Consider the following 14,059-nt stretch of genomic DNA (forward strand, 5'->3'; position numbering starts at 1 on the left):
CCACTATTCTTAAAATAATGTTTTAATCTGTCTACATGAGAAAGTACTAGAACACTACCCAACTCGACCAATTAATGTACCATACTAGAGGATGAAGTAGAGTTCACCTGTTTCATTGACCACCTTATAAACATTCTTGAGGCCAGCGCTATGACTAGATTTAACCCCCCCCCCCCCCGCCCGAGCTGACATAGGTACCCATCAGATGCTGGGTGGGCTCAGGGACTCGAACACACGAACCGAATTCGTGACTTTCTGGCTAGAGATCGTGTGCTCTACTACTTGACCACGCGACCAAACAAACTTTTAAAAGCCGGTTGCACCAAATTGACCGAACTTGTCGTTTGTACTGCGCATACGATTAAGTCAGGGGTCGGCAACCTTTTGGGGCGGAAGAGCCAAAAGTTACAATTTACCACATTTCACAGTTTTTAAAGAGCCACAAACATTTTAATTTCAATATTATGATATGTGATTAGGTATATATATATATATATATATATATATATATATATATATATATATATATATATATATACATATACATATATATATACATTACATATCATTCAATAAATAGCTTAAAATATAAAATAGTATTTATTCATATAAAAACATACACATGTTTCGCACAAAACATATTAAAGTACTTTAGCAAGCTCTGCTCGAAATTAGAAACTTTACTTTGTTATTAGATCTCTATCTTTAATTAACGAGTATTGCAGACTAATATTTTTATGAGTTTTAAAAATAAATTAAAATAATTATTAATATGTGTGCATGGAGCTGAAGAGCCGCATCTTGCCGACCCCTGGATTATGTCTTTCATATGCATGTGGACAGCATTTAATTTTATTTATAATTATTAAAATAATGGTAACTAATTTATTTTAGGGTTCATTTAAATTGAAGAATAAATTAGCTCTGAAGCGAAAAGTGTCATGTTTTAATGTCGTAAATTGTAACTTTATTCCGATTTACGCTAGAATTTTATTGGTTCTCAAAATATTTTCGACACCGCCAGCTTTTGTCCTAGTTAAGTAGCTGCTTAAAAAATTGTTTTAAAAACCCTAATTACTGAAAAATTAATTAACACGAGCACGGTATTTTACAAGTGCTATTACCACCTGAAATTACAAAAATAAAACATCAGTTTTTTCCCCTACAAAATTAACACGAGTTGTCTAACTTGTGTATAATTGGTTTCTATTACACCATCTTTTGCCTGAGGACAAAGACCCTGATTACAGTATCTGTGACGTGTTTCTCATTTATCTCACATCACCCCAGGGCACCTACCTTAGAGACACCCCCCTGGGCTGATTCTTTCCCCCATTCTGGCACCAATTAATTAACTTTAAATTAATAATATTTTTAACGAGCTGTGGAATAATTGTATGCAAACTTGCAACCGAAGTCGTAAAGATGTTAATCTAACAAGAACAGTAGGCCTAGGCCGTATGCCATCCGTAATTATCCCTATATATATATATATATATATATATATATATATATATATATATATATTGCAGCTTGCAGCTTGTTTTCTAACGGCTCCCAGAAGAGAATTATATATATATATATATATATATATATATATATATATATATATATATATATATATATATATATATATATGTATATATATATATATATATATATATATATATATATATATATATATATATATATATAATTCTCTTCTGGGAGCCGTTAGAAAACAAGCTGCAAGCGCCTCCTTGCAGTCCCCTCTCTTTCTCTCTATCACTATCACTACCACCCCCACCCCACCCCCACATTGTCTGGTGAGCGGTGTTCACTCTAAATGTTTACAAAGCTAAATGTTTACAAATCGTAGAGCCGTAGATCCGGGTTTCTATTAGGGGCAGATAATTTAGTTCGATTTTAAACTTACAGGAGGTAACTAAGAAATAACTAAGAGGAGGCTGTTTTCACGGGGGGGGGGTGTAGGGTCGGGGTTAGGGGAAAGGGGGGTTAGTGTTTTAAAGCAAATATTTTCAGTGGCAGCATTGGTACTGTCGAATTCACAAATTATGAATTACTGAAAAGTAGAAAATAAAACAACTAAATAGAGGTGTATGATACGCTGCGGGTCGGCTCGTATATATATAATTCTCTTCTGGGAGACGCTAGAAAACAAGCTGTAAGCGCGCTCCCTACCACCCCCACCCCTACATGGTCTGGTGAGCTGTGGTTCACGCTAAATGTTTATAAGCAGAGCCGGGTTTAGTGACGACTATTAGGGGTAGATAATTTAGTTTGAAACGATTTTAAACGGGGGGGGGGGGGGGTTATCGTCCTTAACGAGATACTTATAGTGTTTTAAAGAAATATTTTCAGTGGCAGCGTTGGTACTGTCGAATTCACAAATTATGAATTACTGAAAAGTAGAAAAAAACAACAACTAAATAGCGGCGTATGATATGCCGCGGATCGGCACGTGTATATATATATATATATATATATATATATATATATATATATATATATATATATATATATATATATATATATATATATATATATATATATATATATATATATATATATATATATACACGAGCACGTATGTTGAGTTAGGGGGTCATCCATAAATGACGTTACACTCGTAAGGGGTAGGGGGGATCCGTAATTTTGTGACGATGTGTGATGAGGGGGATTGGGGGGAGGGGGTTCAGATGTTGCGACGTCACATTTTTGCATTATAAAAAAGCAATGTTAAAAAACGAATTTTAGAAGTTATTTCGCATTTTAGATAACTGCTTTAATAAATTATAATAGTTTATACAAGATTTTAGAAAAATATCGATGATTTAAAAAAATTCAACTGCAATTTTGAGTGGGGGGGTTGTAGGTTGAGGTGTGACGTCATTTTAGGTGGGGGGGGCGGGCTTTTTGTGACGACGTGTGACGGAGGGGAGGGGGGGGGAGGTAAAAATCATCAAAAAAGCGTGACGTCATTTATGGATGACCCCCCTTACGTATGCTAGAAAATTCCATCTCATCAATCAAGTGAAACATCTCTCTCTTAAGTGGCCGATTATTTCCCAAAAGACGAAATGTGTTTTTTGTTGCATTTATGGACATTGTATCATGTGCATGTTTATTCTCCCATTCAATTTTTAAAGACAATATGCTTTAGTTTCTGTTATACTGTACATCTTGTAGCATACACGTACGCTGCTGTGTATTGTATTTGCTATACAGGCGTGTTATGTTACACTATGATTTTTTTAGCTACCATTATCAACAGAATCTGAAAACGAGGCTACCAGACGTCTAGCCTAAATATATTTGAGACGAAATTTACTGAAGTTCGAAGCTATTTATACTTTCAGTATTCGATCAAAATAACGTCATTTCAATTATAATAACAGCACTACGAATGAACTAATTGTGCTTAAAAATGAATGGAGTTAGAGTTAGGATAATACATTGTGTTTTGATCTAATGTTTAGGCAAAATTCTCAACAGTGAATTTCGTTTTTTTGAAAAATGTCAGTGTTTTGAAATCATGCACGGCTAATAAAGAAAATAAACAAAAATAACCATGAGCATGAATATAAATTAAAGTTGTTATAGAGCACGGGTTCCCCCTTGGGGGTCGCGAAGGTCTTTCTCGGGGGTCGCCAACTGGTATACTAAACCTTAGTAATTTGAACCAAAACATAAATATTTAGAAGAATTTTTGAAATTCGGCTTCATTAACATCACTGGAAATGTAATAGAGAAGAAACAAAGCGCACTGTACAAAGTTGTTCTCAGTCACGAATCTATGATATCTTCAAAACTAAAACGTCATTTGAGACGAGTGATTCGGAACACACCAAAAAATATATGGAGTTCTTTCGTCGATAAGAAGCTAGTTGCAAACGCCAGAGACTTGATCGAACAGGAAGCTTTCACCAGCATTAGTGCAAGCATCAAATGAAGTCGCGATAGAAAATGCCAAGCAAAAAAAAAAAAAAGAAAAAGAAAAAAAAAAAGAAAAAAAAAAAAAAAAAAAAACAATAGGAGAAAATCTCATCAAACGCTGCATGTAAGTAATTGTTAAATAACACATTTTTATTGAAATTAAGCTTTCACCATTGTTTGCTTTTCAAGATGATAAATTAACAGACGTGAGTTCGCAGATGCTGGTCTGTGTCTATATTCATGCGGATCATAGCAAAGATAAAAGAGTTGCTCTTTTGTGAAGATAGCATGGAGAAAATAAATATCTTTTTTTGCAACTGGATGATTAAATTGGGTTAGAACGACTGAGTGGGTTTGTACGGATGGTGCGCCATCTGTGTTTAGCTCAAAATCGGGCTTTCAGAAAACAGAAAAGATTTAGCTCCCTAACCACTGCCCTAACCAATCGACATCAAGAGTCCATTGCTAGTATAAGTCGTAAATTATATAAAATCTGGAGCCTTCAAAGAACTGAGCAAAAACATTAATATAGATCAAGAGGTTCTGCTCTCCTACACTACAGTACGCTGGCTGTCAAACGAACTGTTGTAAATTGTGTTTTTGAATTGAAATCTGAAATCAAATTGTTCTTGGGAGTGCAAAGGAAACAAGACTGGTATACTTAAAACGACATAGAGTGGTTGGAGAGAGTATCAAACCTAGCAAATATGTTCGAACATCAGGATAAGCTTAACATGAAGCTTCAGGGAAAATGAACGAATATTATAACTTTCCATGATAATCTCGGGGCATTTTTATCAAAGCTGCAAAATCGGTAAAGAAAACAAATCTTGGAAATATTGAAATTTGATGAACTCTGCGGTGTGGTAGATGAATCTGATTGTGAGATAATTAAAATTTTGAAAGAAGCGATTTCTGGGCATCTTGAATCTCTTGAAAACGAACTGTATTGCTATTTCTCTGAGCTGAAAAAAGAAGAATCTGCATTTACGCATTACCCATTTTCTTCTTCCCTTGATGTTGCCAGCATTCCCGATGAATTGCAAGATTAATTCTTTGATTTGCAGAATGATTCCGAGTAAGAGGAAAAACTGCAGACAATTTTGGTGTACCTAAACGTAAAATTTATTGACTTTTCGAGAATATATTTTCAACACTATTCTTCGATTAAAAACAAAATTAAGATAATTATAATGACATAGGTTGGCGTTAACAATTTTTTTTTTAAATTAATAATTTAACCACGAAGGTTTAGTGAATAGTATGCAATTTTACTCATGCTATTAAAAAAGTTATCAAGAGTAGTTCATATTGAAAGTCTACTAGAAAATCTTATTTTAGTGCTTATTAATTTCCATACTAATTTCGGCTTTTTAATTCTATGGGGGTCGCGGGTCACTTAATTTTTATAAAAGGCGGTCGCCACTCGAAAAAGGTTGGGAACCACTATTATAGAGTTTATAGGCCTATAGATAAATATAGAATGATCATCTATGATTTTCTGATCTTGATTATTTCCCGGACAAATAATATAAACTGTTTTGAGATATTTTATTTTATTGTTTAAATGTGATATTAAAACTGATTTATTTCGACGTGAGCTTTATTTTGAAATATTTTATCTTCAGATATTTTGTCTGAAAATATTTTATCCTCAGATATTTTGTCTGAAAATATTTTATCTTCAGATATTTTGTCTGAAAATATTTTACCCTCAGATATTTTGTCTGAAAATATTTTATCCTCAGATATTTTGTCTGAAAATATTTTATCCTCAGATATTTTGTCTGAAAATATTTTATCTTCAGATATTTTGTCTGAAAATATTTTATCTTCAGATATTTTGTCTGAAAATATTTTATCTTTAGATATTTTGTCTGAAAATATTTTATCCTCAGATATTTTGTCTGAAAATATTTTAAATATTTTATCTTCAGATATTTTGTCTGAAAATATTTTATCCTTGAATTATTTTGCCTGAAAGCTACTGACTGGGATAGTTTTTCACGGATGTATCTTTAACTTGTCACCGTACACTTCCACACAAGTGAACACCACAGTTTGGTGTACAAAGTGCATTTGTGGCACCTCCATTATTTATCACGATTCAGCCTCTCTGCAATCTCCGTTTCCACTCTGTGTTGGGACAAGTACAGACCACACACACCAAAATACACACCCACACACCCACCAAAACACACACACTCACACACCAAAACACACACAGATTTATACACAAACATATAGACATGTATGAATATTTGACGAACGTTTACATTGACCTAAAAAGAAATCTCATGTGATCTGGTTTGGTGAAGGTTAGATAACAGCGCATTCGTCAAATGTAAGTACCCATAATATATATAAACGAGAAAAATGGCCCGTTGAGGAAGGATACAACGGGTGCTAGGTTGATAGTGCTGTCTCTTTTCTCTAAACTAAAACCAAAACCAAAATCACCACCTTCATTCAATTTAACCGGAAACGAAAAATGACATTGAAAACGGATTTTTATCCAGAATCGGTACTTTAATTTATACAAAATATAGTCATAGGCATATCCCTAAATCATGCACCTAATCTCATTCATGACAAAAGTAGCATTTAGAGTTTCTTTCAGGCAACTTTACTTGGGAGGAGGGGGCTCCGCCCCCCCCCCCACACACACACCCCAAAACATGTCTACCGTCCCATTCAACGAAATATAATTATATAATTTTTCCAGTGTCCGCCCCCTTCCAGAAAATTCTACCCCGGCCCCCGAAAATTTCAAGTACTCCACCCCTCTCCGGGGAGGAAAAAGTCTGAAAGAAACACTGGTCGCATTTGTAGATCATACAAACTAAAGGAAGAATCTGGGCGCGGCTTCGCCCCTACCGGAAGAGAGGAAAAAGTCTGAAAGAAACACTGGTGTCGCGCTTAGCCACTACCCGAAGAATTGCATTAAAGAAATTGCAAGAAAACCACTTTTTAGATTAGACACATTAATTAGGCGGTAATTTTATTATAGAGTATCGATGAAGAAATTTCTTTTGAGTTGGGGAGGGGGGGGGGCTCAGACGTTCTTACGCGGGGGTGGGGCTTCGCCCCTACCCGAAGAATTGTATGAAAGAAACTCTTCACGCAAACCATTTAGATTAGACAAAATTGCCTTTTTATTCAATGTTTACTCGATAATCAATGACGTCATATTACTGTGTGCACTCTCCGGCTTGAGATTATTTTTTACTCTATGCTCAATACGACGTCATATTTCGTTTTCGTTTCACTGTGCAAGTTTTTTAAATTGCTTGTGTTTTCTCTAGAGCGTTCTTGTCAGATACATACACACACAGATAGATAGATAGATACACAGACAGCGAAACTATTATTATAGAGTTAATATATATATATATATATATATATATATATATATATATATATATATATATATATGAGGATGGGTAAATAGAAATGTATAAAGTTATATATACCTCCTCCACCACCCCCGCTAGATACACACGTACAATGATAAGACAAATCAAAAGCTTCTTTTATTAAAAAAAAAATTCTTTCAATGATGTGCTTCTATCATGTCCGCTCCAATTAAAAGATAAATAATTTCCTGCTGATAGCGCCACCCGTGTTAAGAAATTAATTCAATTATTCAATAACATGACGTTATTTGCACTCACATGCACCCGAGTGTTGTATTCAAGCACTCCCCCCCACCACAATAGAAAATATAACTACATCATGCGTACCCCCCACTCCATAGATATAAATCTATCATTATTACCTTCATTCCCTCTTTAGACCAGCAACATCACATACCATATAGCCCCTCACCCCAAAGACTAGCAACATCATCATGCACCACATAACCCGTCCCCCAGAGAACATCATCACATACAATATAACCCCTCTCCCCCCATAGACTGCAACATCATCACACACCATATAACCCCTTCCCCATAGAACATCATCACCCACCATATAACCCCTTCCCCATAAAACATCATCACCCACCATATAACCCCTTCCCCATAGAACATCATCACCCACCATATAACCCCTTCCCCATAAAACATCATCACCTACCATATAACCCTTCCCCCATAGAACATCATCACCCACCATATAACCCACCCATAAAACATCATCACCCACCATATAACCCTTCCCCCATAAAACATCATCACCCACCATATAACCCTTCCCCATAAAACATCATCACACACCATATAACCCCTTCCCCATAAAACATCATCACCCACCATATAACCCTTCCCCCATAGAACATCATCACCCACCATATAACCCCTTCCCCATAAAACATCATCACCCACCATATAACCCACCCATAAAACATCATCACCCACCATATAACCCCTTCCCCATAAAACATCATCACCCACCATATAACCCCTTCACAATAGAACATCATCACCCACCATATAACCCCTTCCCCATAAAACATCATCACCCACCATATAACCCACCCATAAAACATCATCACCCACCATATAACCCCTTCACAATAGAACATCATCACCCACCATATAACCCACCCATAAAACATCATCACCCACCATATAACCCCTTCACAATAGAACATCATCACCCACCATATAACCCACCCATAAAACATCATCACCCACCATATAACCCCTTCACAATAGAACATCATCACCCACCATATAACCCACCCATAAAACATCATCACCCACCATATAACCCCTTCCCCATAAAACATCATCACCCACCATATAACCCCTTCACAATAGAACATCATCACCCACCATATAACCCCTTCCCCATAAAACATCATCACCCACCATATAACCCACCCATAAAACATCATCACCCACCATATAACCCCTTCCCCATAAAACATCATCACCCACCATATAACCCCTTCACAATAGAACATCATCACCCACCATATAACCCCTTCCCCATAAAACATCATCACCCACCATATAACCCACCCATAAAACATCATCACCCACCATATAACCCCTTCCCCATAGAACAACATCACCCACCATATAACCCCTCCCCCAAAGAACAACCCCACACAACATATAACCCCTTCCCATCACCCACAGACTAGCAACATCATCATACACCATATAACCCATCCCCTCCATAGACTAGCAACACCATCACACACCATATAACTCATCCCCCTCCATAGACTAGCAACATCATCATACACCATATAACCCATCCCTTCCATAGACTAGCAACATCATCATACACCATATAACCCATCCCTTCCATAGACTAGCAACATCATCATACACCATATAACCCATCCCTTCCATAGACTAGCAACATCATCATACACCATATAACCCATCCCCCTCCATAGACTAGCAACATCATCATACACCATATAACCCATCCCTTCCATAGACTAGCAACATCATCATACACCATATAACCCATCCCCCTCCATAAACTAGCAACATCATCATACACCATATAACCCATCCTCCATAGAACAACCCCACACAACATATAACCCCTTCCCATCCCTCATAGACTAGCCCCAACACCACACACCATAAAACCCCCTCACCCCAGTGATATCCAACACCCTGACCATACCCCTAGACAACCCGAAACTTACAAGGACAAAGGCCCACAACTCCAGCTAATAGTTTTTGACACATCCCCGCGACTTATCGCGGCCACATTAGTGTGTATAAACGTACGGCGTTAAGGGGATCTCGTCCACTTAGCTAGGATCGATTTAACTTTCGTTACATCAAATCTTGGTTATAAATAGAACAACGGGCATTCCCAATAATTCATTTAGTTGAGTTCTATGGGGAGAGTTAGTGAGTCCGCTGGTTTAGTGTAGGTCGGTCTATTCAACAGACTTTCAGATCTGGTGTGTGCATAGCAGGACCTATAAGGATAGGCGAAGGATCATCTTGAGACGATAGCAAAGCAATAGGAGAATATTATACCATTTGACGAATATGTGGGCAGGATGGAGGTGGGGGGGGGGGGGGGGGATTGTTCTTGCGGTGTCCAAGAGGCCCGTGAAATTTAAAAAGGGCCCTCAACCCCAGACGGAAATTTCCATTTTGCAATTTTTTTCCTCTATCAGAAAATCTCAATTTTACACCCTGTTATGAAGGAATGGTAAAATGGTAAAATTCCAACAATTTAAAAACAAGATAAAAACACTGATAGGACTATTGCAACGCCGTTCATTGGGTGGCCCACCGATATATTTTCCTGGGGACCCATCGACATATTTTCTGGGGGCCCACTGGGATTTTTCCCGAGAAATATGTGAGAACAGTAATGTGACATACAGAAAAAAACAGGATCATATAAGGACAATACCAGGACATATGCAGGCAATAGCAGGACCATATAAGGACACAATCAGGAAGGTCCATATCTGTGTTAAATGTGCGAAAAGCACGTGAGTTAAGGGTGAGCACATGTTTATTTAACTTCAGGGCTATCCTGGCAATTATCAGATTATTTCGTTTTCCTGACAAGATTAACATTGTCTGCATGTTAGATGCATAGGCTGAGTCAAGGCGTGTCTAGCGTATTCATGTCATTTTATCCCCACACATGATAAATATATACATATAAATAGACGTATATGTATTACATATATATATATATATATATATATATATATATATATATATATATATATATATATATATATATATATATGTATATATATATATATATATATATATATATATATATATATATATATATATATATATATATATATATATGTGTGTGTGTATGTGTGTGTGTAAAGAGAGAGAATGAGAGAGATGTGTGTTAAAGTTTCAATTATTCCTCGTTGTAACTTAATTCTCTCTATGGAGACAGCGTCTAATTATCTCGCCACATTAATGGACTGTACTAAACTACTGTCTCGGTGGATCATACAACTCCTAATGGTCAATAAATCACGTGAGTGAGGTGTGAATTATTGAAATGGTTGAACTTTATGGTAACGTGTGAATTATTGAAATCATTCAACTTTATGGTAACGTGTGAATTATTGAAATCATTCAACTTATGGTAACGTGTGAATTATTGAAATCATTCAACTTTATGGTGAGGTGTGAATTATTGAAATCATTAAACTTATGGTAACGTGTGAATTATTGAAATCATTCAACTTTATGGTGAGGTGTGAATTATTGAAATCATTCAACTTTATGGTAACGTGTGAATTATTGAAATCATTCAACTTTATGGTGAGGTGTGAATTATTGAAATCATTTAACTTTATGGTGCGATGTGAATTATTGAAATCATCCAACTTTATGGTGAGGTGTGAATGATTGAAATGATTCAACTTTACGGTGAGAGGCGCCTGGGCAGAATGCTGACCACACTATCCCCTCGTTGGCTGACGTCAACAGAGTTACTCTACTTCATCTGCCCTATGAACTGGAAAAGATGATGATCTTTGCTACCAATAATAAGTGAGGCTGAAATCACATGGCCAGACGAATTTTGAAGCTGACATCAAACTGTTAGATACACACTTAAAACACAAATAGGCATGCACCCACCCACCCACCCACCCACCCACCCACCAACACACAAACACCCACACCCACACCCACACACACACCAAACGCACACACACACACACACACACATATATATATATATATATATATATATATATATATATATATATATATATATATATATATATATATATATAAATATATATATATATATGTATATGTGTGTGTGAGCGTGAGTGTGTGTGTGTCTTGAATATCGCCATTGTTTATTTTGAGAGTAAGAATTCAGACATCTATACTTTTGACATACATAAATGTCTGCAGTGATCCATACACTACCCACCCAACAAGGGAATTAACCAAAGGACAATGCAGGAATATAATCCTTGAGGCTTGGGATAGAGTATCAGCCCTTGTCTGACCAGTTTTTGAGTTTTTTAAAACACAAATAACATTTGTATGCAACTCGATTTATTCTGACTTCAATTCCGTTACGGGTGTACCATAGAAAATAACCTAGCACATTTATCAGCTAGTTGCGAGACTTTGCAATATAGCTGAAACAAAACTTGATTACAACTTCTTATCTACATGATTAATAGAAGTTGATGTTTAAACATATTTTGATCAGCACAAATCAATATAAAATTGTTATATCTAAAAATGTTATATCATATTTTACCCTGCGTGTTATACGACAATTACTGTGTAGTAGGACAATCTGGTGTGTTGTAGGACAATCTTCTGTGCTGTAGGACAATCTCCTGTGTTGTAGGACAATCTCGAGTGTTGTAGGACAATCCCCTGTGCTGTAGGACAATCCCCTGTGCTGTAGGACAATCTCCTGTGCTGTAGGACAATGTCGTGTGTTGTAGGACAATCTCGTGTGCTGTAGGACAATCTCGTGTGCTGTAGGACAATCTCGTGTGCTGTAGGACAATCCCCTGTGCTGTAGGACAATGCCCTGTGCTGTAGGACAATCTCCTGTGCTGTAGGACATTCTCGTGTGTTGTAGGACAATCTCGTGTGCTGTAGGACAATCTCGTGTGCTGTAGGACAATCTCGTGTGCTGTAGGACAATCCCCTGTGCTGTAGGACAATCTCCTGTGCTGTAGGACAATGTCGTGTGTTGTAGGACAATCCCCTATTAACAATTTTTACCCTAAACTAACCCAGGGTTATTTCTTAGGGGTCTAACTGGATTAGCGCCCCATTATGGGATCAACAGTTTCCTTATCTCTCTCTCTCTCTCCCCGCAGACACACCAACATGTTTTTTGTAGCGTTTTGTCCAGGGTTTCTTTCAGACATTTACCTGTTTGGGGGTGGGAGGGGGGCACTTTACACTTCAAGGTTAAGGGAGGGGGGCCGGGGTCACTTAAGCAAACATTTTATACATAAATTATAAAGCTGTCCTAAAGTGATTCCAGAAAGAAACTCTGGTTGTGTTACCTTCCAACACCAACAGTCCCTCTCTAGCATCTTCAAGACTACGTCGAAATAAATTTGGTGAAATATCACACCGATATAGAGCTGTAGATAGAAACCTAGGGAGGTCAGAGTGGGGGTGGGTAGCTGCTATGGTGGGGAGATTGTGGTGGGTAGCTGCTATGGTGGGGAGGTTGTGGTGGGAGGTTGTTGTGGGGAGGTTGTGGTGGGGAGGCTGTGGTGGGGAGGTTGTGGTGGGGAGGTTGTGGGGAGGTTGTGGTGGGGAAGTTGTGGTGGGGAGGTTGTGGTGGGGAGGTTGTGGTGGGGAGGTTGTGGGGAGGTTGTGGTGGGGAAGTTGTGGTGGGGAGGTTGTGGTGGGGAGGTTATGGTGGGGTTGTGGTGGGGAGGTTGTAGTGGGGAGGTTGTGGTGGGTAGCTGCTATGGTGGGGCGGTTGTGGTGGTTAGCTGCTATGGTGGGGAGGTTTGATGGGAGGTTGTTGTGGGGAGGTTGTGGTGGGGAGGCTGTGGTGGGGAGGTTGTGGTGGGGAGGTTGTTGGGAGGTTGTGGTGGGGAGGTTGTGGTGGGGAGGTTGTGGTGGGGAGGTTGTGGTGGGGAGGTTGTGGGGGGAGGTTGTTGGGAGGTTGTGGTGGGGAGGTTGTGGTGGGGAGGTTGTGGTGGGGAGGTTGTGGGGGGAGGTTGTGGTGAGGTTGTGGTGGGGAGGTTGTAGTGGGGAGGTTGTGGTGTTAAGAAGGGGTGGACATGGCAGCTAATATAATCATTGGCTAAGCCCGCTATTCTGTCTGTATCTAACTCGACATAAATAAGATGCTAAGATAAATCAATGGGTCTGCAATTGAATCAATGGTACTTAATTAGATGAAATATTTGTTTATTTTTTTCATTCCAAAGTGTTTCCATTAAACTTTATTCTTATGAATTTACATTGACAACTAGGAATCTCACATAACAAATGATTAAAAAAAATTTTTTTGCAAGTGATCCGACAAGTTTTGCAGCTAGTATATTACATAATTCGGATTGGTCTATGTAAAATTATTTAAATATAGCTATAGAAAATTTAACATATCATTAATGTATGATATGAACTTGTGTTGTTATGTTGATGAAATGAGCATTGTTTCGTGTAACATGACACAAAGATATTGAGTAAAGTTCATG

The sequence above is a fragment of the Physella acuta genome, unplaced genomic scaffold (assembly GCF_028476545.2).
Source record: "Physella acuta isolate Inbredline_101_S28 unplaced genomic scaffold, ASM2847654v3 ptg000904l, whole genome shotgun sequence".
Taxonomy (NCBI): domain Eukaryota; kingdom Metazoa; phylum Mollusca; class Gastropoda; family Physidae; genus Physella; species Physella acuta.